Source organism: Parasteatoda tepidariorum, chromosome 3, assembly GCF_982258835.1.
Source record: "Parasteatoda tepidariorum strain Cologne lab strain chromosome 3, Ptep-v5.0, whole genome shotgun sequence".
Taxonomy (NCBI): Eukaryota; Metazoa; Arthropoda; class Arachnida; order Araneae; family Theridiidae; genus Parasteatoda; species Parasteatoda tepidariorum.
Window position 1 is genome coordinate 84642761 of NC_141757.1, and position 25834 is coordinate 84668594.

Consider the following 25834-nt stretch of genomic DNA (forward strand, 5'->3'; position numbering starts at 1 on the left):
ATGGTCGTATTGACCTTAAGGTTAAAAATTTTTGGTGGTCACTGACTGGAGCATATTTTGCCGATCACTAACCATTATCTTTCGGGGAAATTTCTTATAGTTTATTAATAAATTCGCTTTCAATAAAATTTTTATGACACACAATAGAGAGACTGGATTTATCATTAATTGCGAAATTTTTTCGCTGTATTTCTTTCAACCATCTTCCTCTTTCCTTATTTAGTTAACTCATAGAATGATATACATTTCCCTTCATTCTTCTTTCTTTACTACTTCGAGTAGGTAAGAACATACAGCATAGGACAGCTGTATTACATTCAAAGGCTGTTAAATGGGCATAATGTCTAGTATGCATCATCTACAGCCTCGTAACATCATGCAAAATTACTATTTTTTCCCATTAAGCAGACATTATAGTCAAATTACTGTATTTTACAGCATTAAAATATCTGTTAACTTAAATACCGGATATGTTTTCTATTCTTTTTTCGTTCCCATGGTAGCTAGAAAACATTTCTTAATGTCTAAATCTAATAAGTTATCTAACATAAAGGATTAGTTTGACATTAGCGCTCCTTAGAACACTAGTGTTAAGAGGTTTAGATTATAAGCAAGAAGCTGTTACAATCAAGTTAAGTCTTGGAAATACTAAGTCTATTATAGAGCCGCGAAGGCTGAGGGGACAGAGAGTTCGCCTTCCAATGAGGTGAACCGGGTTCGAATCCCTGTCGATACGAATTCTGCATCAGGCTTGCACGGACCACAGTGCTGACATGAAATATTCTCAGTGGTAGACGGACCATGGGTTAGAGTTCCCTTGCCATTTGGTTAACCATGGAAAGTTCTCGTGGTCTTCCTCTCCATGTAACGCAAATGCGGGTTAGTTCCATCAAAAAGTCCTCCACGAAGACAAATTTCCCCCGATACTTGATTCCGGAGTTCCTTTGTCTTCTGGATTGGGTTCAAAATTACAAGGCTACGGAGTTTATCATTAGTCGTCGTAAACCCAAAATTGGGTCGGCTGTTCAGTGATGGTTATGTAAAAGTCTATTATAATAATCGCACTCTTAACTAATCTAATTAAACTTTTAACTAGAGGGATGTAAGATAACATCATGTTGATTTGATTTGCAGTATTATTCTAAAATATCGTAAGTTATTTCATTTAATTTTGCACAATTTAATTTGCAAAATTTTTTAAATTTTCTCTTTTTCAATACAGTAAATGACTGAAATTTATTGGCCAAAAGGTGGTGCAAAACCCATAAAATAGACAGAAACTTTAATAACAATTTATATTTTTTGTTTAAGACCCATTTATATTTTTTCGAGATAATACGAAAATATATTGATGGTATTTAATAAAGTACATGAAACAATAAGTTAATAATTAAAATGCTAAATTTTAAATTCATGTAAAATTAACTAATTGCGATAATAAATTTATTACGATTCAAATAGTGCATTCTGCATTCTTAATCATAATCATATCTTCGTTCCTAATCACAATTTCTTTGTTAAAGATGTTTTACGTAGATGCATGCTAAAAACTGCACTATTATATTTTTTATTATTCATTGAAACAATCTATTTTTTTTTATAATTGATAGCACGAAAAGTCGTAGTAAATCATTTATTTATCTTTTTCAATGTATGATAAAATAGGAAAACTGTAAGAATGTCTGAATGTGAGAACTACAAGAACTAAAAAAACCGTAATAATGTAATAAAATTAATTTTCCTACAGCAAAAATCTTATTTTTCAATATTTAAAACTTGTTTTCAAAACAGTGCAGCTAAAAGACTTTTAATTAAAAAAATCATCAAAGTTAAATTAGGAACAGCCTAATCTATAAATTGTTACTCAGAATACAGAAAATCATCATTTCCCTTTTTTTCTAGAATCACACAATTATAAGATAATTCTTTTTTTACTGCAAAAATCTAAATTATTTTTAAATATTTAAATAATTTTAAGCATTTAGTTTTAAAACAATGCAGTCAAATAACTTTTAATACGGAAAAAAAACATCAATGTCAAATTGGAAAAAGTCCAATCTAAAAGATGTTACTTAGAAAGCAGAAAAATATATTTCCTTTTTTTTTCTAGAGTTACATACATAAGGAAATTCTTTCTTATACTGCAAAAATTTAAATTATTATTCCCTTTTTCACCACATTCCTCACTGAGAAATACCAGTAATATTTTTTCCCCAAAATAGTCACAAAAATTCCCCAGATGAGATGCAATTGGAAAGTTTCGCGGGGAAGATTCAGACAGGTAGTAGAGTAAATTTTGAAAAATGAGTACCAGGTGAAGTGGACCGACGGTGTAATAACATCAAATGCACGTATATATAGATATAAAGCGGGAAATATTAAACCCCTCTGAACACCTTCCAAAAAGTGTAGATTACGTCATACATGGACCGTCAATTTCTACAGGATGACAGGCTGACTGCAATTGGGTTTTCAAAGAAATTCGAAAAAAGGGAAAAAATTGAAGAAAAAAAAATTCTTAACTTCTGTGAGCAAATGTCGTCATTTTTCTTCGAAAGAGGAATTCGAATAAGAATCGAAAACTTTAGTGGAAAAGTTTTATTCCATTTTTTTTTTCGTTTTGTAGTAAAAAGAAAAAATCTGTTTCTTACTTCTAACTTTAACCGATACTTTAAAAGCAAATATATAAAAAAAACTTAAATTTAAACAACAAGCCTTTTTTGAGAATTTTAAGAAAAACTCTAATAGAACTCTTACATTAACTGTATATTTCTACGAAAGTTCTTAATTTAGAATTTTACCAATGGAATTCATTTAAACTTTATATTTTTCTTATTTTTTAAATTTATTATAAATACAAAACATACATTTAAGCAACTTGCTTTTATTTGAGAGTTTTAAGAAAAACTCCAATAGAACAGTTAAATTAAATGTATATTTCTATAAAAATTCTTAATTCAGAATTTTACCTATGAAATTAATTTAAAATTGATACATATTTTTTATTTCAATTATTGAAGTGTAATTCTTACTGCTAGCTTTACGAGATACTTTAAAGACAAAACATGCAATAAATATAATAATTATAATAAATATTATAATAAATATTATAATAATAATATATATAATAATTATAAAAAATATAATAATTATAATAAAAAATTAATAAATATAATAATTGTAACCAAAAGTATACTTATAAATATAATAATTATAATAAATAAATATTTGTTATCAATACAAAACACATAGTTAAGCAACTTGCTTTTGTTTGCGGGTTTTAAGAAAAACTCTAATAGAACAGTTAAATTAAATATATATTTCTATAAAATTCTAATTTAGAATTTTGCCTATATAGTTTATTTAAACTTGATATATATTTCTTATTTTAAAAATCGAAACCTATTTCTTACTGCTAACTTTACCAGATACTTTAAAGACAAAAAAAATATTTTTAAGATATGAAGAAATATGTAAAAAAGTAACATTAGCATTAAGGGGTCCAAAATAGTGACCACTCTCCCTGCCAAACTATTGGAACCATGTTATGATGCAAAGGTCAGGAAGCCAAGTCTGGAAAATTTATGTCTATTTTTTTTTCCAGAAAAAGTACGTTTTTGTGTCTGATTTCCCAGCTTAAATTATTAATAGATTGAGATGGAAAAAAATTCAAATACAATTATATTTAATGTTGACTCCAGGAGACATCAAACAATAAAATTATTTTTTGACATTCCGATTCCTAAATCAAAAGTGATTGAGGTATCGAGTTTTTTTTTAATTTAGCACGTGTACATTAATATATTTTGAATGAGCCGACCTGGTGGCCGAGTGGTTAGCGTGTCTGACTGCGGAGCCGCTGGTCGCGGGTTTGAATCCAGCTCAAGGCATGGATGTTTCTTTCTCTCTGTGTTCTATGTCCTTTCTCCTTTGTGTGTGATTGTGTGAATGTGACCGGCCCTATAAACGGGTTTGTGGTTGTGTGACGTGGGCAACGCTGCTCCACCACCGTGGCTTCGCCACAGGTGCCCATTGGGTAACGAGAAGAGAGTAGCAGATCTGGCATTTCTGTGGCCAATTGGACAGCCCCCAAGTGCCCGCCATTAATATATATATATATATATATATATATATATATATATATATATATATATATATATATATATTGAATGAAATAATGTTTAATGAATGCAAAAGTGACTACCGTCGCAGATTCAAAACTAATAATAGGTTTCAGAAGCATATAATCTTTCATAAATTCACTTTAAACAAAAAATATTAATTTAACTTTCTTAACGAAAAGAATTACAATATGTAAATAAAGGTTGCACAATATATGGAGAAAGAAAAGAGCCTTTTTAAATCTTTGCGAAGAAGAAAAATAATGCAAATGCTTTTTGAAGAAAGAAATTAAAAGTATCTCTTCTTTCATAAAAATATGAGGAAGAAAAGATGCAAATTTTAATAACCCTTCTGTATTTAATACACGCAGTGGTGTTGTATGTTTAAAAATATCATATTAGACTTTAAAGCTTTTGAAATCTTTTATACGAACTTTTTTTAACGTTTCTATGAGAAAAAAAAATATTAAAAAAACAATAAAAACCCAGCATCCATAGAGTTAATCTCAAATCTTTCTTGCATTCATTTCAATAATAGTAAATAGAACTTGGAAGTTATTATCTAAGAAAGAAGCTTAATGTATTTGTGTTTTTCTTCCTTCGCACTGAGAACGTCAAAGCCGGGGAAGTATTGAAAAGTTTCAACATCTGCTACAGCACCAAACAATAGCAACTAGTGCTATATCTTAGTTAAACATTTCAAATTTGCCTTGCTTCGTCTTCTAAACTTAATTTTGTTTTTGGAAGCGGGGGAAAACTTTTTCTGCCGTTTTCTTCTTTCTTTTATCTTCTTACCAAACAAAGTTTTATAAATAGACGGAATTGTTCCAAGCTAAGACATTTTTTATTATTTTTATTTTAAAGCAAACCGTAATGGAATTGTTAGTTTTTTTTTTCTTTTTGGAATCTCAATTTTCTTTTATCCTATCATATTCCAACATCAAAGACTACTATTTTTACTTTCACATAATGCACAGAGACGGAAATTTCTATATATATATAGATATTTTTATTTTTTAACTTTGAGCTGCATATTTTCTTTTTTGTTTCGCCAGTCTTTTGTTTTGAAAATTATTTTAGTAAAATTTATTCAAGATGGAAAGTTTTTTTCAGTATTTAACTTTTTTTTGAACCAGCGTGTTGGATAACACAATTTTAGTTTAGTCTACAAGATAAAGAAGAAAAAAAAAGGAAAAACATTGCGGAAAAGGGACAAAATATTTTTAAAACTAAGAAACACATCACTATCAAACCATGACATATCTCCAGCAGTTTGTTAGAGAGTCACAATTGCAAACAAGTGTTTTTTCCTTTTCACAACAAAATTATTTGAAGTTTAATTTCATCAGCAGAAAAAACCGAACTACTGACATACCAAACATGATTAGGCTCATTTTCAGACGCGCTGTTTGAACATAGGCATTAACTAAGAAAAAGAGACTGGCATTATTTAAGAAAAGAATTTCAAGAAGCATATTTGGAAGGATAAAATTTGATAATCACTGGCAAAGAAGAGCCAACTTTTAAATTTACAAATGACAGTTTAACTTGAAAAAATTCCTTTAGACGAAAATATATTTTTCTGTATATTTTTTTACTAAAAATAATGAATTTGTAGTCATTTATTACCCATGGACTGTATTCTCTAATGTTCACATTTTATCTAGGCGAGTTGCGTGCATTGTTGCGTGCTGTTAAAATAGAAAGCAATAACAGCTTACAAGCAAAGAAACGCACTACCATTGACATCGGGATCAACTCTGGCTTGTCAATCGATTTGGCGAGTCTGTCGACTTTGGAGATTTCTTAGGAAGCGAGATACCCTAGAATTCATCAGAAACTTGGCGACTATTCTCCTACAAGAATTATAAGTGATGGACCATTTTGCTTTTGATGTATAAATGAAGCAATTTTTGTTTACATAAAATTGCATAATTTTAGTTTAATTCCCGAAAAAGAGATGAAATTTGTTGTTGTTGAAATTTGTAGTGTTACATGAATTACCATGCAGTATGAAATTTAAGCACTGAGTAAGATTGGATGATAATAGAGCATCCGTTACCCGAAAACGAGGGAGACAAAACTTCGATGAAACGATCGGTAAAATAAGCTTAATTCGTTGACAATTTAAAAAACAGTTTCATATTCCAGTCTGCAGGTCTGCCCAATATAATCTTGAAGTTTGCGGAAGACAGAATTCCTCCAGGGCTTTCGCTTCACTAAAGAAAATATATCAAATGCATTATGTAGTAACAAAGTTGATTTGACTAGCATAAATTAATAAATTCCAATATTTTAAAGTTTTTGCTGTTGTAGTTGTAGTTACTTTATGTCGCACTCGAGCTGCACAATGGGCTATTGGAGACGGTCTAGGAAACATCCCTGAGGATGATCCGAAGACAAGCCATCACAATTTTGATCCTCTGCAGAGGAGATGGCACCCCTGCTTCGGTAGCCCAACGACCTGCACTTAAAGTTTTTGCAATTGCAGCAAATATATGTAAGATACCCTCTAGTAAAATAACATAAATTGAAATCATTTCATATCATGTTCTTTTTTTACATATATTGTTCGTGCAAAATGATGTTCTGTTAGATAGCCTTTAATTCAGAAATTTTTAGCTGTCTATTTGGAAATTCGAGGAAATCAGTTTGGCAGGTATAAAATTACCTGAGAATCAAGTTTTGTAAAAATTAGGTATTTAGGTGAAACTAAAATTTTTTAACTGATTTGCAACAATACCTGTTTTTGTGAACTATAGCATTTTTGGTTACATAAAAATAATACTATTATATATTTTTCTAAGGAAAAAGTAATAATGATGTATGTGTTTTTAATTCCTTTATAATAGACATTTAAATTGTTTAAGATTGCATGCATTAATGAAATCTCTTAGATAAAATTATCGCATCCATTTTATTTAACTGACTTAATTTAAATGAATTTATTTAGTAATTGAAATTCACCATCAATCTACAAAAAAAGTAATTGAAAACCATTAGTAAAAATACAGCTAATCTCGATATCTCTTTCTGAATTAAGCATTTGGCCATACTACTTTTATTTGCTGGATCATAAAATACTCTATTGAAAATTAAACCTAATTTACTTCTGCAATGTCCCATAAACCTTATCTATATCTAAAGAAAGCTCTTCGCCTTAAGGGGAATTAGTTTAATTATCGGCATAATTACTAATAGAAACACCTATCGAAATATATTGAGCGAAGAATGTTTCTAAATCCCGTCGTCTACCTTCATCTGATAAAAGAAAATCCACTTAGCCACTCAGCAAAGAACGAATCCAGATATATTCTTCCAATCACCTTCATCCCATACCCCTCCTCAACCAATGGATGCAAGGCCTTCTTCTTATACGGAAACAATAATGAAATAAACCTAATGGCCCATCACCGGTGTAACACCACTACATATTTTTTTTATTTTTATTATTATTATTTTTGGTCTTCTTTAGCTGTCAGTATATGGAAGTATATGTCCTTCTTAGACTGGAATTTCTTTCTCTTAGTTTATTACTTAGGGGGTATGTTTTGTTTCCCTCTGCTTGTATATCTGTATGTATTGGAAGATTTCCAAAAAGTTGTCTTGGACTTCCACTTCGCGTAATGGAGTGAGTTTTTTGTTGTTTTATCATTTTTGCCTCCGTATTTGCCGTAGAAATAAGGAAAAGAAATCGATTGAAAAAGATGGAATGCCTATTCCTCCTGTACATACGATATTTCACCGTGATTGAAGCGTTATTGAGAACCTCAACTCTGGCGATTGGATAAAACTCCAAAACGGCACGTAGCGATAAATTCATTATAATTATAAGCAATCCTAAAGCTTAGATCTGAATGGAAAACATGAGATAAATTCAAGTACTTCATTTCATTTGGGCATGAAAGAGAAAAAATTTGTATCTCAATTTCAATTAGAGATTTTTTTTTGCAGATTTTATCTTGAATTGATTACAGCTTAGCGTTTAAATAGCAAGTAAGCATTAAATTAAAGTGTGTTTCTTTATTCTAGCGGAATTCAAACTTAAAATAAAATCCATCATACAGTAAATTTGACATTAAAGTGAACAATTAGCTATATGTTTAATGAATACACAAGTGGGCGACCTTTGTGCAAAATACGAACTAAGGTAGACAACGTTAAAGAGCACAAAAATATTATAATATTTTTGTGCTCTTTAACGTTGTCTACCTTAGTTCGTATATTTTTAATGTTTTAATTTTAATTTTGTGTGTATTATCGCACATACATTTCAAGTTTTACCGTATATAATAAGACACTTTTACAATTTACTCCAAGTTTAATAACTTATACTCATGTGGAGTAAATCCACGCATCATAATGATTTAAAAAGACGGGAAGTATAAAAGATATTAATTACCTACTTATTTAATAAAATCAAAATAAAGTATTATTAAGTAAAGGTGTAATAAGATAATAATTAGATTCTAGTATGAAAGAAATTAATATGCAATTAAATATATATCAGAACAACTTGAGAAATAAGTCATTCTAAGTCAGTGGGCAACTTTAAGTTTCAACTCTCTAGCTAATTAAATTTATAATTTTTAATTAAAAATCTCATTCAGATAGATAATTTCAAAACAAATTTTAAAAAAAGGATTCATAATTAACAGCTAACTAATCGTAGTTGGTAAGTATTTAAAAAATTTTATTTACAATATCGTCTGATATCCTATCTGAAAAACCTGCGTGTTTAAAATTGTCACAGACGTTGCCCATCTACATCATTTTAAAATAACTAAATTTTTCTTATGTTTAGATAATTTTTCCGATGAAAAATTTAGAATACATTGTTTACCATACACAAATACATTTTATGATAATTATATTTAAATTCCTTTCCTTTGAACATTTTAATAAAACACTTATGATACATTGCTCAAAACAATTAAAGTATTTTGTAAGTCTTGTATAAAATAACGGTATAAGCAGTTTTTTTTGTTGCATAAAATGGAAGAAGATAGTCACAAATGCAAATTTTTCTTATTTTCAAACTTCGCAGTATGCAAATTTTTTGTTTAACATCGAAGCGAAGACGACGCTTTAGCTACATCGAATTTGACTTGGCTTTCTACTGATTGTAAGACAAAGCTGAAAAGAATGATAGACGTTCAGTAAGGACGTTGTTTCGATAAGGACGAGGTCTCAACGAAGTCATTTAACAGAACCAGAAGCTTGGATAGTTGTTGGCCTGTTAGAAGGGGACCAAAGACAAGCCGAAGTAGCAGAAGCCGTTGTAGTTTCACAAAGTGTGATTTCTAGGATCTGGAACAGTGTTTTGGAGACTGGAAATGCAGGCCGAAGATCAAGACAAGGTGTGGAGACAATGAATTATGAATGCCACTCTTCTTCAACAACACCTTCGCCCGGCTACTGGCACAACTGTTTTGACACAAACTGTCCGAAACCGCCTTCGCACTGTTGGTCCGTATGCTTGCTGACCAATGATATATGTCACGTTAACAGCAAGGCACCGTCGTGCCCAGAGGGAGTATGCAACAAGCGCATGTGAGCTGGAGAAGAAATGAATGGCGCAATATCCTTTTCTCTGACGAGGCCTGATTTTCTGTTCATCCTGATAATGGGCGTGTTTTAATCTAGAAGGAACGTGGCCCTAGAAACAATCTTGAGTTTGTGCCCGAAAGTGTAAGGTTTGGCGGGGAGGGTGGGCGATGGTCTATGTTGGCATCTCTTTGATGGACACACAGATTTCCATATCATTTGAAATGGAGCCCTGACTGGTCGCTGATATAGGGATGAGATCTTAAAGCCTTTTGTAGTCCCTTACGCTGCAGATATTGGAGATGAATTCATGTTAATGAGCGAGGATTGCTGGCCAAATCATGCTAACTTGGTGAATGATTTCCTTTTAGAGGAAGGAATCATTCTAATGAGTTGGCCAGCATGTTCTCCGGTCGTGAACCCAATCTATCATGGTCAATACATTATAGGCAGAGGAATTTATGGGCACCTACCATCCCCGCAAACTCTCCAAAATCTGGAAAGAGCTCTGCTGGAGAAGTGGGACAGAATACCCCAATCCCTCATTAATAGCCTCAAGCGTATAAATAACAGATACCTGAAAGGTGTTCAACGTTGCTGGAAGTACAGGGTAACCCTACCTCCTACTAAAAACGATTTCTTTTAAGAAAACACCTTTTTTTAATTTGCTCTTCTCATATGCACAAATTGTGTTTTTTTCCCTTTATCCAAATATTTAATAAAACGCATTTTTTTCCTACCAAACAGGTGTCATTTTAATCTCATACAGCCTACTAAATCTGTCGATAATGTATATCAATCATTTAAACAATTTACCAAGTGCAAGATCAACCCACAACCTCAATATCCTTTAATTGTTTTGAGCAGTATATATCGATGTATATAATGATGGATGATAAGAACAAACGTTTTATTACAACACTTTAATATAATAAAACAGTCATTTTGTAAGACTCAAACGCCCACAACCAGTCAGGTAAACTAATGCAGATCAAAACCTACAAAGTGAAATAAAGAAAATTTGATAATATCTTTATTATGCTTCCTGTAGAAATACAAAGAATCCTTATTTTACAACTCCTCATTCACAATAAAATAAACCAGTTTTTATTTTTATACAGTTTTTCTGTGAGCATTCCATGACAGATTACTCCATGTAATTATTCCATGTTCGGGCTGCCTGGGAGTCTCAAACATATTTACCTATCTACTCTCTCAGTTATATTGCCAAGCTAACATCGCGCACTGTATTTCACCATCATTACTGTTGTTGCTGTTGTTACTTATCTCTAAAGGTCTGACGGCGTCAGACCAGATCCATGAATCCGTAGACGAGTAAAAAGTCGGAGACAAGGAGGGGTGTAAATTTCCTCCCGAAGAAGTCACAGGCAGCTTAATATATGTTCAGCTGAAGCCTGATGTTGGTGGCATTTTGGACAAAGACGGTAGAATTTTATACCCTGAGAAAAAGTAAGACATTTTAGATGTCCACTGGCGAGGCGTGAAAGGCAAATATTAGTTTTTCTGTCCCATGAATAATCAATGACTGTCCCGTCTTACTAGCCCTATACCAATCATGAGTTGGAGGCACCGGCCAAATCCTCCTATTTAAGTTTTTCATATGAGAAAAAAGTTCTAGGTAGGTAAGTTCATCAGGTGCAGAAGTTGGCATGCGGCAACTGTCATTTGCTAGACAGTCTGCTTTCTCGTTACCAAATAGATCCACATGGGATGGGATCCACTAGAAATGAATATTATGTTGAAGTGAGATGCACTTCACCTTGTGAAGGATACCATCATTACTGACCTAAATAATCATTCTGTGTAACCATACTGTTATAAATACTTATAACCTAAATAATTAAATTCACAATCAAACCTTTCAACTTGGGCACATTTTTGCAGAATTTTTTTTAGATTTGATAGAAAAGCAGATATTATGCTGCAAGTAAGCTACTTGTTTAAACCTCAGCTACAAGCTATGGCAGCTTGAGAGTTCCTGCTATAGAATTCGAAAATTGATAGCTATTGTTCACCATTAGCACTAATATAAAATCTCAGTTAATACTAAGGTTAAAATAATTTGTAGTACATTCCCAATGCTTAGACATTTTTTAATTTTCTTTTAATGCAACCATCACGGAGAAAAAACTATTGTAAAATCGCACAAATGCATGGTAGTGGCATTTATAATCTAAAAGAAAAAAATTCCAGAAATTAAAACGAAAATGTGCGATATTTAATGCTTATAAATGTAATTTTTACCTTCATTATGACCCTTCCCATTCCTTCATGTCATTCCCTTCATCGTTTCCCTTCATAACGACTCACTGGAAGTTCTGGCTTTCAAAATTAGACTCCTTATTGCCACACATATAGTAATCAATACAAAACTGAAAAGTAAATTTATCCAAATAAAAGGTTTTTATGCCATATTCTAAGAAAAAGTGACAAAATTTTTAACACATATTATTAATATATATATATGTTATAAACCATATTTTATTTTTAATTTTACCAAAAATCATTACCATAACGATTCGGTAAAAAATATTGAGCCTTTTGGTGTACCAATAGAGCCAGAAACAAGGTTTATTTTACCATATTCTGATAGTTCTTTTCTCAATCCATGTAAAGTTTCTTAATGTCACAGAAAATAGTTAAAATTAATTGTACTGTATAATCTAGTACTACTAATCATAACACTTTTCTGGTAACATGGCACATCGAACAATATTTATCGAAGTAAACATTCAGGCCTAGAAATTTGACTTTAGTTGCAAGGTAAAAGTTAGTTAATATACTAAACATGAGAATGCGATACATTTCCAAAAACTGAGAAAACTAGATATTGTGGTACTCGTAAATTTGCACGCCCACGCTTCATCGATTACAAATGTTTGGTCAATAAATGAGTGGGTGTTTTGGAGCAGCTAGGAGCCGATTGCTCTTCAAATCCCTAAGAAAGAATTAATTGGTTTCTCTAGCAAGCAGAGTTAACAAATATTAGGTCAATTGCCAATGAAATTACGAATTTCGAATACCTTATATATTTTTTATGCAACATAAAATTGTTTAATCAAATTTATTAACAATATAGAATTAAAAAATATTCTTATAAGGAAAAAAAATATATTCAGTGGCCGTTAACTGTCAATATTGGTTATTTTAAGATAAAAATACTCATTTTGAGAAAGTTAAAAATGAAAGGTGTGGTAGAATTTTATAATCTTAATGACATTAGAAGAATCATTTACTATTCAACAACGTTTTACAGTGAAAAAAAATAAAACTAACAAACGATGGAGAAAAACACTGTCAATATGGCATGATTAATAGACGCTGAAAAAATTCTGAAAGAAAATTACAGTACTTTATGGTTTCATTTCCAGTGAAAATCAAGCGTAATTCTGGTATTAAAAGTCAAAATATATTGTATTTAAACGATAAAAATTCATAATTCATTTCATAATTTTTCTCTCATATGGTGACAGTTTACTAGAAGTTCAGGTTTTCAAAATATTATTTTTAATACATAAGTAAAAAATTGTAAAATTACTCAATAATTGTAAAAAAATTGTAAAATTACTCAATAATTGTAAAAAAATTGTACAATTGTACAATTTTTTTACAATTATTGAATAATTTTACAATTTTTAAATAAAAAATAAGTAAAAAATACAAAACGGAAAATTAAATTTAACTACATAAATAGCTTTTATGCCCGGCTCTAAGGTATAATCAAATTATCAACTTTGAAACTTTTATCAAATTTTATCACATATTATAGAACCATATTGCATTCTTAATTTCTGCAAAATCATTACCAAAGCGCTTCGGCGAAAATTACTGGTCTTTTTTGGACTATTGAGCCATAGACACGGCAAATTTTTCGAGAAAAAAAATATATCTGCATCGTATGAGTATTAAAGTTATTTTATTTTATTGCTATAAATATAATTGTTTGCACTCTAAGAGAGAATAGTTAGAATGTTAGATAGACTAGTTATGAAATGTTTCGGAAAAAAGGCCTATTACGGACACCTTTCGTTTGGTCAAACGTTTACATTATTTGTATTATTTTTTGTCACTAAATTTTTTAAACCTTTATTTAAAAATTATTTATTAAATTAATTTATTTTCAATTTATTTGCTTAATTTTTATTACATTTCCTTTTTTGTTTTGATTTCTTCATTACTGTCAATTGTGCTGACTTTACCATTCATTATTTTGTTGTTACCAATGTAATATGTATTAAATGTGTTTTCATATTAAGACTTTTTCGAATATCGACTTAGGCAAGTCAAAATAATTCTCTGATTTAGTATTTAGTATTTTGTATTTAGTATTCTCGTCAATACACTACTTTTTCATAACAATGTAGTTGTTCTTTGCCCAAAAACAAATAACAAGAGCGAAAAATAAATCTAGTCTTTAGGATTCGCTACATTTCAATTTTTTATATATTCCAGCTCATAGATCATCCTCATATTTTTATGATTTCTTAGTTCTTGAGAAATTCAAGTTTCATTCGATACTTAAAAGCTGCTTTCAAGAACTTTTAAAGCAGTTTTTAACCCTCAAAACTATTTTTGCTTCAATTTGACACAAAACGACACCTTTCATTAAATTTTGTTTAAATCCAGACAATATATGTTTTAATAGGTGTGGGAGATATGTTTTCAAAAAGCAACAGATAAAATTACAGAGTTTTTAACAAATTTAAAATAGATTTTTTTTATTTCTTTTAAGTGTTTACATTTATTTATTTTTAAATAATGCTAATTGAATATGTTTATTGCAAAATCTAAAAGATTTACGTGTAATAAAAACCTTGAGAAAAGCTGTTTTTGATCAGAATTAATAAACAAGAATGCAGATTAGGGATGGAATATATAAATTTCAAAAGAAAATAACTCATTAGAAAAAGTAGATTTCGTTTTTTTTCCTTTTTTTTTAATAAATCCCTTGAATATTTTCTATTTCTTCTTATTTTTTAACTCAATTTTATTCAAACTTTGTAAGATGGTTTGAATATTTTCAATAAAATCCTTAATCTTATTAATAAATATTTCTGCAAAATCGATTGATTTTTAATGAAATTATTATTATGCAATGAAATATTTTAGGAATTTATTGTTAACAATATTAAATATATACATTTTTATAGGAAATACTTTAGAAACTTATTTAAAGCTATGAAACAATTCCTTGATCCTACATATGAGCCTTGATTACACATAAGAGGTCATATTTATTAAAAGATTTGGAAATTTAAATCAGGACGAATTTACGACATTGTTTTTGTTACAATATAATATAAGATTATGTTTAATAAATAATTTAGAAGCTTATTAAATTTATAATGAACGTAACGTTTAATGTTATAAAGTTCTTTCTTAAACTTATCCATTATGCATGCCTACAAAACATTTTTTTAAATTAAATTGATGTTAAAAAAAACATTTGAAGTATTTTTTATTTACAATATTCATCGTACTGTAAGAAAATTCCGTATCAAATTGCGGTTAAAAAACGGCACTCAGAGATCAGGTACTTATATACCGGAGAATAATTTTTATATATAAAAGATCTTATGTACAAAAGATCTTATATACAGAAAAATTTTATATACAAAAGATCTTATATACAAAAGATCTTATGTACAAAAGATCTTATATACAAAAGATCTTAGATACAAAAAAGTCTTATATACCGTAACTGACAAAGTATCGATTACCGCAGCGTTTTCCAAAGTGTAGTACGCGTACCCCCAGGGGTACGGGAACATTTTAGCGGGGGTACGCGTTCTTATGCGAAATATCTTGCAACAAACCAAAATTTCAATTTTTTTTATTTAAAAACAAAGCTAGCTATGAAAATTTACGATTACATAATTTTCTACTGGCTGTTTTTTGCGCAGTTAACAGTTAATACTTAGTGGTGTCAACAGCCAGTTGGGATTTTTAACGTTTGTGCAATTTTTTATAGTAAAAAATAAATTTTCTTTTATTAGTGGTACACAGCGTTACGAAAAATTTAGAAAGGGTACACAAAAGTCATAAGTTTGGGAAACACTGCATTACCGTATAACCACTGAATCACTTCATTAAAAAAAATATAATTATAGAAAATACGATATAATATTTTACGATAAAAATGAATTTTACGGCAAAATTGATTTTACGCTAAATTGGATTTTATGGATGATGCACCCAAAGTTATTAAGCAATTTATACTGTAATTTAATCCGGAATTTTTTATACTGTGCACATGATACGGACATATATTCACAGAATTCTTTTTAACTTAAATTGTTTTACTTTCAATAGCATTATTGCGTATAATGTAGAGTAACTGTTTAAGAAATAAAGAGAATTTCAACTTAAAAGTTTTCTATTGTACCAAAATAATTTTTTAGGGTCATAATAATTGTAAGGAGCGAAAATATAAAATAGTTAGTTTTTATTTTATGTTGACTTTCACATTTATATCTATCATAATACTTTATACATATTTATTTTTAAAAATAAGTTTTCCCAAAACTGTATTTGAAACTATACTTCTGAATTGTGCTTTAGATAATTGTTTTTTTTCACCATTAATCCCCAGTAAACATAATTATTTCAGTCTCTCTGGTCGCAATCATGACGCACAGAAAAAAAAATAACAAAACAATTTTTCTCGGTGAAAATGATATTGGAAGTAAAGGAGAACAATAGAAATCTAATGAAAAAGATTTTGTACCATTAGACAAGGAAAGAAATGTTGCTTAATAATGTAATTCTTAGACACGGAGAAGAAACTATTAAAATAATGGCTTTTTTTAATGAAATCGATTTCTTTCAATCCTTTTAGTTATTTCAGTTGAAATTGTTACAACGACAAATAATTGAAGTGAAAAACATTTAAAATTTTCTTTAATCAAATCTTTTGTTCAGAAACGTTTTAAATGGAGTAGATGAAAAGAGTATTTTTATTTGAAATTCAATCCGTCGGAGAATCGTATCTGTTTTGTTAATTGAAATAAAACTTTCCTTTCTTTAATATCTTGGAAAATGGGGAAAACTGAAAGAACCGTTTCCAAAATTTACTTTAGATTCAATCTAGGAAAAAAATAAACACAAAGGAAAATGTGTTTCGAATATTTTCAAAAAAAGTGAAATCCGCTTTTAAATTAAATGAGTATTTTTTATGAATTATAACCACAATCAAGTTCTTAATTTATATAAGTTACAAAAATATTTATTTTTTAAAAAATAATTTTTTTATTTACGTTTACTATTTTTAGATTGTTATCAGCGTGAAGTATTCTTTTTTACGCAGCACTTTCAATTTAAATGAATTCCCTGCAATCTAATATTTGAACAATGAAAGTTCATCGAAATATTTTATATCTTTTAATCTGGCAATTTTTAAGGCTCAGTTTCAAAAATTAAAGATTTAAAAAGTTTCACTTTTTCCATAATAAAAGTAATTAGTTTTTGTACTGAAATATTTTTCTTACTTTTGATTTGGAATATTTTCAAGATTGAAATTTTTAACTTTAATTATTTAAGAAACAAATTTTAACAATTAATCTGGAATACTTTTGAATGCCAATTAATATTTCCGGGACAATTGTTCTTATATTCCCGCTTCCTTTTCTACTGCCTAGACTACAACACACTTAAATTGCACGCATTATTTTCTTAAGTTGTAATTGTCATGAAAAATATTAAAGTCTGCTACCTTTTAGAAAGATGACAAAGTAAAACAAATTTAGCACACGCGCTATGAATTAATCAAGACACCAAAATAGTCACCAAGAGCAACTTGCCAATATGTAGCCATATGTATGTATGTCTTGCTCAAGGGAATAATCCATAATGACATATAGTTCAAAAATTACAATTATAAAAGGTCGAATTCAAAAAGCAACATTTTATAGAAATTATAACATTCCATAGAATTATTAAATTATTACATAAAATTTATTATTTAATTGAGTTATAAAATTTCGAGCTATTTCAGAAAAGTACACACCTATTTAAAATTTGGTTGTATATATATATATATATATCTTTTTTCCGGTTTTTTAAATAAAATTTAATCCCCCCCTTTTTTTTTTCTTTTTAACTGTTTGTTATTTCTTTACTTATTATTTCCCCCCCTTTTTTTTCTTCATATGTCTATAATCTTTCTTTGTTTTATTCTTCATTTTGAACTTATATATATATATATATATATATATATATATATATATATATATATATATATATATATATATATATATATATATATATATATATATATATATATATATATATATATATATATATATATATATATATATATATATATATATATATATTGTGTGGGCTGAAGAAAAGATTATATCTTTTTTTTCCGGCTTTTTTTCCGGTTTTTTAATTAACATTTCACTTTTTTTTTTTTTTTTTTTTTTTTTTTTATAAAATGTTGTTTGTTGTTTTTTTTACTTATTATTTCCCACCCCTTTTTTCATATGTCTATAATTTTTCTTTGTTTTATTCTTCATTTTGAACTTATATATATATATATTACAGACATATGAAAAAAAGGGGAAAAAAGAAAAATAATAATAAAAATTACAAAAAACTGGGGGGGGGGAATAAATAAATAAAGAAGAAGAAAAAGGATAAATTTTTTTTGAAGTCCAGTATAATATTACCTTGCGCACATCCAGTTTCGCACTTCAGTAATGCAGTAAGAACGCACTTTAAAACAAAACTCCTCTAGTTACGCTCAATTCGCGCTTTTGTTTTCATATTTTGCAAGCTGGCAATCTTATTACGAAAATATTTTAAAGTCATTCTTGAAAAATTTCCCGTTCATGTAAGTTCATTTGAATTCGCTACTCGCCTTATAGATTATGTTTTAAGTTTTATTCTGTTTTCTCTTTATGTTTTATTTTCTGTTATAACGTGTTATATTTACTTATTGTTTTCTATTTAATTTGTTGTATTTTTTGTAAATATTTTTTTAGTGCTCCTCACACTATTGTATTGATATATTTTGATTTGGCTATATTGATACAGTATTAGAAAGCACTAATGTTTGCGGATATAATCGTGTGGGCTGATGAAAAATTTATATCTTTCATATCCGGATTTTTTAAAAAAATTGTATCATTTTTCTTTCCTGAATTTTTTTCTTCTTCTTTCTTTTCTTTTACTATTTACTCCCTCCCCCCAGTTTTTTGTTATTTTTATCATTATTTTTCTTTCTCCCCCTTTTTTCGTATGTCTGTAATAATTTTCCTTTGTTTTATCTTCAGATTGAACTTATTTTATGAGTTCTGTTTACTTGCAGCTTATGCGCAATAAATGAAACTTATTGTTTTTCTAAATTTTCGTCGTGTTTTTTTGTATTTAGTTATTTTGCTACATATATATATATATATATATATATATATATATATATATATATATATATATATATATATATATATATATATATATATATATATATATATATATATATATATATATATATATATATATATATATACATTATATTTTATTGAATTAAATACACAATTAACTTTATTCTCTAGGAGAATTTAATTACAGTTGTTGGATAAGGGTTCTTTATAGTCAAATTGTTCTGGAAAGTATGCCTATTTCTTTAAATAAATAAGCATTACTACAAATTTTTCTGACTAAAAATAGTTATATAATACTGTTATGTAATAACAAACTGTTTATATATATTACTTAAACAATATTTTTTTTCTTCAGAGCAAAGCTGTTTTCAGCAGCTAATTTTAAATGAACTTTAAGTTTTATTCCACATTTAAAATCTCTTTCTTTTTTAAAAGCAATTTTAAAATAATTTACTAGACTAACTATAAACAATTACAAACTTTTAACTACAGCTACATGGCAAGACACAAACATGAAATTGGATCATAATAAGAGCAAACTTTAATTTTCTGGAGATTCCTACAATCCAGTGGCACTGAATATAATTTAAATATAACTTGAACCCACGGAAAGATGGCATTTCAATCTGAGTTTCTACATCAAAACCCATTCCTCACATTCTCTCAACAAGCCTTATCGCCGTCAAAGGTATACGACAAGAATTCCAGCCCATTCTCATCAAAACGAAGTCTTCCAATTCCAGGGGAGCAAAATTAAATTTCCCTCGATTACTCAGAATTAAATCTCCTCGCTCTACAACCCTTAATTCGTCGTGGGCTAAATGTTTCCCCGTTAGCTTGTTCTGCCGAAGAATTCCAGAGACCAAATAGAGTTTGATTGGCATGCAAACAAGTCTCTCTCTGCTTGAAGACGTCCGCTTTTGGGTAAAGACTTCCTGGAAGGGGAACAACCATTTTCCCAATTACTTTATGTTGATAAAATTTAGATATCTGATTTGGGTTTTGTTACCAACTACTGTTAAGGCAATGATATTTAAATGATATATATATATATATATATATATATATATATATATATATATATATATATATATATATATATATATATATATACGAAAATTGAATATTTGTCTTTAAGTACTGATAGGATTTTTTTTAAATAAATAATGTTGTGATTATATTTGAATTAAAATACTATTTTGAAATATATTAAAATTTCGATACTTAGCTTAGTATTGGAATTATATTAGTTGAATAATTTTTCAAATTATACTTCTTAAAATACTAAAAGAAATATATGGTACGTTTTAACACATATCAAAATGGTATTGCATATATATATATATATATATGCAATAATATTTTGAAATATTTTAAAGCTTCGATACTTAGTTTAGCATACGAAGTATACTAAACTAAGTATACTAAGTATACTAGTATATTATACTAAACTAAGTATACTGAACTAAACTAAGTATACAAAGTATACTAACATATTATACTAAACTAAGCATACTAAACTAAGTATACTAATAATTTTTCAAACAATACTTATTAAAATATTAAAAGAAATATACTGCAGGACATTTAAATACTGTTGTAGTGTTTTGTTATCTAAATATTATTGCAGTTATATTCCTTTTTTTGAACCATATTATGTAATCACTATTTTAAAGCCTATTGGTTTTGCAATACATTATCATTTCGCATATCTAATTCAGTATTTTAAAAATATTATAATTAAATAGCATATTTAAGTTATCTAAAATATTTTTTTTGTTTTATATGTTTATAAGTTTTGACATTTGTTAAAATTAATTCATTGTTTTCATAGTATATTAGGAATTTGGATTATATATCAAAGTCAAATATTTCTAGCAATATAAAAAAATTAGAGAAGATAACGTTTATAACGGATAATAATTGTTGAAAAGATCTACATCTATATTAGATGCAAGAGCAAGCAAATAAAATAAATACGAAAAGAATAGATAAGCTAAAAGCGTTTTTATAAAAAGCATACATGTAAAAAAAATTTATATTTCTGTATTCTGACATTATAAGACCAAGTTTTCTGACGTTATAAAATTTTCTTTTAATATTGGTCAGTAATCGGAACAATTTTTGTTTTCCTGACATTACAGTAGTTTTCTCAATTTTAGAGATAGTTGTTTTTCTTTTAATTAAAAAGAGTGATAATGAGTAATTTTATTTAAATAATAAATTTTAGAAAACATATAGTAAAGTTACATTCCTATCATTGTACAAGAAATTTTGAAGTGGTCCTAAAAAACCCATTCTTTATATGTTTTTTATTTTAAGTAAAACACACGAAAGAGTTTCATACTCATTTTTAAGCTTATAAAATTTTGATATTAAATAAGTAAAATCTAAGTAAGGTTGCAATTAGGAAAAAAGCAAAAAGCTTTAATTATTTTATAAAATTATTCAAATTACTTGCAAAGCCTTTCTGAACATCTAAACATTTACATTTATTGCTGTTTCGAATGATCGTGCAATATTCTTGCAATGATGCGCGCTGAACCGAAATAAATGTCAATAAAATAAATAATCAATGTCGAAATAAATGTCAAAAATCAGGATCAATAGTCGAATAAAATTCTGTTTTTATCATATTTCGGTAGTTTTCTCTTTTTTTTTTTAAAAGAACTGTCTTTATCTTAAATGATTTTCGCATCGCATTCTAAGCTACAGCGACGTCACACGAATTGCTAGAATTCATCTTATCTGAAACAGGACTGTTTTCTCATGAAGCAAAAGTTTCGTGCTCCTTTCAAAAATCAAGTGGTAGTTAACAGAATAAGACATTTATTTAGCTAAAACAAATAACCACTTTTTTAATAGGAGTTTTTTTTGTGTCGTGATATATAAATTCAGGCGTTAATGGGAAGGAAAGCACATTAAAAAGCTTTAGACTCTTTTTAAAGCTTGTAAAATTTCGATATTAAATAAACAAAACCTAAATAAGGTAGCTATTACTGAAAAAGGCAATAAACATTTCTTTATTTTTCAAAATCATTTGATTTACTCGTAATCATATATTAAAAAAAAATAACGGAGATTTTCTTCGTAGACTAAAGCATCAAAACATTTACATTTATTGCTGCTTCGAATGATCCAGCAATATTATTGCAATGATGTCTGCTTAGTCGAAATAAATGTCAATAAAACAACAGTCAATCACAGCGAGGAGAGAGAAATTGCTGTAATTTAAAAGACGACATTTTTAACAGGACAATCAGCCATTTTTCACTCGGTCATTTCACCCGAATCATTTATTTAAACTGTACATTTTCAAAATGATGACATCATAATGAGATTGAAAAAGCGAAAGAGATACGAAAAAAAAGGAGCCAAAAAGCGCCATTCGTTAAAATGGCATGAAATAATCCCAAATGTCTTTTTTCCCTGCAATAAAAAGATGTGAGAGAGTGAAAGCATTCAAAACGTTCTTTTCTCAAAAAATTTTATATCACCAGCAGCTTAAGATACAGGGATATAAACTACAATATTACTTGGCGCTTTAGTTGGCGCTTCCTTATATGTTTACGTGCATCGTTTGGATGAGTATTTTTATGTGTTTTTAAAGTTTGATGGTTGAATATTATATCATATAAGAAAAATTCTAAATCCTGAAGTTTTAACTTCAAATATATTTATGATGTACATTAAATGGAGATCGTAGAGCTAAGTGAAGTACTTTTGATAATGTGGTATGACGTGAAGTTTTTGAAGAACAACGCAACGTCAAATCAAAACAACAATGCTTAAGTTATCGCTTTTTTTCTAGTTTTTGCTTGAAATGGAAGTTTTTAAATGAATTACTTTCTTAGTATCATCTCTAATTTTCCTCTGTGGTATCAGAGTACTTCTTTGAAAAAAATCCTCAAATACTGCAGTTAATAAGTAAGTAAATGTGAAAATAAAAGTGCTTTTGTTTCGAATTTGTTTTTATTATTAAGAGAACTATTATTAATAATATTGTGGTAAACACATTACAGTATTATATTATTAACAATAATATCGCGGATATGGCTGAATATGACATTTTAAATGATATGTTGTTATTACCAAAACAGCATTTTATATAAATTTCAATAATAAAGATTAATAAACAATACAATATGAATAATGAACTATAATAAAGAAGCATATTAAACAAAGCAAAGTTTATTGCATTGTTTATTAAGCTATTAAGTTATACGTAATTCAAAGTGCGTCATTTGTTTATATGTTACATTTAAAGAGTAGTTCTATTTGTATTTAACGTATTTTTAAGAAGAATTTTTAGAGTAATGTAAAGCACGTTTAAACATAAGTAATATTTATGACGAACTAATCATCGACAAATGAAAATAACTATACTAATTATATCAATTTAAATTATCACCTTTATTATTATATTTCAGAACAAAATGAAGTTTTTTAATATTTTGATCGATACATAAATACCTAAATATTTCGCAAAAATTCCTATGTTTAACAAAACTATGAAATCCTCCATGGGAAAAAATTGCAGTCAAAACTACCAAACTCAAAATATGGCGAAATTTACCATGTTTTTCGGATTATGGGAAACTTTTCTGGCACTGAGTAAATTTTACCTCAGCACTTTGGTAATGATTTTGATAAAATTTACAATAAAGTATGAGTTTATAATATGTGATAATATTGTATAAATATGGTAAAATTTGGTAATTTTACCATGATAATTAAGAGTATGGCGTAAAAACTATTTATTCAGTGGAATTAAACTTCCGTTCGGCTTACTAAATGTATGTAATTTCGAAAATCAAATGAATGGTTTAAATACCATAAATTTTAGTTTCATTAACCAGAATTATGTTTTTTTCTGTCATAAGTGTTATTAGTATACTGTGTACGGTAATTTTACTAAAATTTCTTTCTCCGTGTTTGTAAGTGAATATAATTCTAAATTAAATTTTTGATTTCCCGGTTGGGATTTGGAGTATTTGCTGCTCATTACAACGACAAGAAATTCCCTTATAATGGACTATAAGACATAAAAGGTAAATGATAATAAAAAATAATAAACAATGCAATCAAAATGTCATACTACAGTAATAAAAATATGAGAATCAATATTAAAAATACTGTCTAAACATGAAGATTTAAAAGATTTTACAGTTGATAGATACATATCTCCAATAATCTGTTAATTTCTTATCTTTAGAATGTTTTACTTTCTTTTAGAATTTATCATTTAAAATATATATTGAAAGTAAACTTTTATCGTCATATGTTATTATCTTTTAAAATAGTTTATTTATACATTTCCCTTTACTTATTTTCTCTAATTAAGTTCGAAATATTTTTTTAAAAGTAAATTTTGTACCAAAATAAAGCTTGTTAAATTTAGAAATGTGCTCAGTGTTTATTTTATAAAAATCCTTTGTTTTTAGAAGAACTAGTTATCGTATTTCGCTGTACTTATTTTAGAGGAAATAAGAAACTAAATAAAATCATATTTAGAGAGACTTTACGATTTTCTCTTTCAATTTCTTAATATTTTTAGCGAAGTTTGAATTATACGCATTAAAACTGAACAACCTTGAGATATTTATTACTTTTTTTAATATTTTATTGTATTTTAAAATAATATATATATAAAAATATATTCCTGTTCATATAAGTTTTTTCAGCTGTTTTTTATAATAAATAAAATCTAACTGTTTATGAGAGACAATTGTTATAATTATTATATAAATATAATTTAACATTTAATTATTCTTTTGAATAATTATTGTTTCTTTTTCATCTAAAATGTGATTATTGTTTGAAAAATATGTAGCCAGTTTTATGATTGTAATTGCGTCAAGAAATTTTGCATATTGACAAATAATGTTCAATTTTAGAATGCAAATATTACACAAATTTATTTGAAACCTTGCATAAAAATATAATTTTGGAATGGGTTTTATTAAAACATTTACAATGAAGTTATTGCGGTAAAACAAAAGCAATAAAACATTAATTGTATTAATATATTTTAAAATGTTCCTTCCGAAATCTCTATAAATCGCATAATGTCTAAATAGGTCATTGATCTATATGCTTGCTTGTCATAGTTTTCTCAATGTTCATACATTCGTATATGTTTTCTATACATTTGAAACATATTAACTAAGCATAATTACATCTTTTTTTCATTAATAGCATTGGACAGAACAAATTCATGAAATTATTATATTTCTCTTATATGTTTGTATCTAGACTTAAATGCCATCAATCAAACTTTTCTAGCAAATTTCATGTTAAACTTTTTTTCAGAAATTAGCTATTATCAGTTAATAACAACATGTCATACAACTAAAAGAATGACTTTAAATGGCATATTTCATTGATTTTCTTGAATAAGCATTTATATTCGTAATTGTCAGTTTGAAAATGAAAATAATCTGTCAAAACATGGATTTTGATAATTTTTACAAGATTTTTATTGAAAACACTGAAGTATAATTTTTAAAATTTTATTTTTAATTTTGCTATATAAATATATAATAAGTGACAGATAAATAGTGATTCCGTTTCTAATTAAAAAAAAATACTATAATAACTATGAAAAGAAATTTATTCTTGCATTAAAAAAAGTTGTAATTTATCAAATGTTTGGTATTTCTTATGAAACCTTTACCCTTTAAGAACAAATCTGGGTATTAAGTAAAAACTACTAGTCAAAAAAATATATTTATTAGAATTCCAATTAATAATTAAGCA

The 25834-nt window shown here is 27.8% G+C and overlaps 1 long non-coding RNA gene across 2 annotated transcripts in view; it reads left to right on the forward strand.

Annotated features, from left to right (window-relative positions):
- Positions 1-25834, forward strand: part of LOC122268859 (uncharacterized) — a 402125-nt gene that overhangs the window by 320700 nt on the left and 55591 nt on the right. Inside the window, exon 1 of one of the 2 annotated variants that reach the window (XR_006224727.3) lies at positions 22881-23002. The exons of the other annotated variant lie outside the window; for it this stretch is intronic. This is a non-coding gene — a long non-coding RNA (uncharacterized LOC122268859). Of the gene's footprint in view, positions 1-22880; positions 23003-25834 lie in introns of those variants that run through there. 2 annotated transcript variants of the gene reach the window in all.